This window comes from Schistocerca americana, chromosome 7 (assembly GCF_021461395.2).
Source record: "Schistocerca americana isolate TAMUIC-IGC-003095 chromosome 7, iqSchAmer2.1, whole genome shotgun sequence".
Taxonomy (NCBI): Eukaryota; Metazoa; Arthropoda; class Insecta; order Orthoptera; family Acrididae; genus Schistocerca; species Schistocerca americana.
This window is the reverse complement of record NC_060125.1, coordinates 521,736,063-521,737,295: the sequence shown is the minus strand read 5'-3', so window position 1 is coordinate 521,737,295 and position 1,233 is coordinate 521,736,063. Positions and strand designations below refer to the sequence as shown.

At 48.4% G+C, this 1,233-nt stretch overlaps 1 non-coding gene across 1 annotated transcript; it reads left to right on the top strand.

Moving 5' to 3' along the window:
* The first annotated feature begins 780 nt into the window (after window positions 1-780).
* On the top strand, window positions 781-855 carry Trnat-ugu. The gene has a single exon. It is a non-coding gene; the product is annotated as a tRNA-Thr (tRNA).
* Window positions 856-1,233: the final 378 nt, after the last annotated feature.

Here is a 1,233-nt window from a genome sequence, read left to right as displayed (position 1 = left end):
CGCTTGTTCGGCCACTGCTTGAATACTGCTCACCAGTGTGGGATCCGTACCAGATAGGGTTGATAGAAGATATAGAGAAGATCCAACGGAGAGCAGCGCGCTTCGTTACAGGATCATTTAGTAATCGCGAAAGCGTTACGGAGATGATAGATAAATTCCAGTGGAAGACTCTGCAGGAGAGACGCTCAGTAGCTCGGTACGGGCTTTTGTCAAAGTTTCGAGAACATACCTTCACCGAAGAGTCAAGCAGTATATTGCTCCCTCCTACGTATATCTCGCGAAGAGACCATGAGGATAAAATCAGAGAAATTAGAGCCCACACAGAGGCATATCGACTATCCTTCTTTCCACGAACAATACGAGACTGGAATAGAAGGGAGAACCGATAGAGGTACGCAAGGTACCCTCCGCCACACACCGTCAGGTGGCTTGCGGGGTATGGATGTAGATGTACATTCGTAGTGTCCCTACCCAACACACTCATTACTAGTGGAAGACATTCTTACCAAGTCCCGCAAGAGTTCGGGACATGTCCGAAATAACAGACGCCATATCCATATAAGTATATAGTTTGGCAATACCTCCCATGACCTCCTTCTGTGCGGATGCACACGTATTACCAGATTTCTTAAGGGACGTGGTAAGAATGTCTTCCACGAGTAATGAGTGAGTGTGCTGGGTAGGGACAATACGAATGTAGTGTGTGGACATATACGGTGAGAATGTGGGTCTCGCGGGAGGCGTGTGCGAGATATTCCTTGCCCTCGCAGTATCCTCTGTGCCCTCGGTGGCTCAGATGGATAGAGCGTCTGCCATGTAAGCAGGAGATCCCGGGTTCGAGTCCCGGTCAGGGCACATATTTTCAAATGGTTCAAATGGCTCTGATCACTATGGGACTTAACTTCTGAGGTCATCAGTCCCCTAGAACTTAGAACTACTTAACCCTAACTAATATAAGGACATCACACACATCCATGCCGGAGGCAGGATTTGAGCCTGCGACCGTAGCGGTCGGGCTGTTCTAGACTGAAGCGCCTAGGACCGCTTGGCCACATCGGCCGGCCACTGTCCCCGTTGTTATATATCAACGCCCGTCGGCAGCTGAAGTTATTAATATATAATTCTCATTTCGTTCTAGACGGCTGCAGGTCATCAATGGTGTCGGTTCTTTCGGACATCTCCGAAAGAACAGACACCATATCGATATAAGTATAAACTTCAGACATTAGTCGA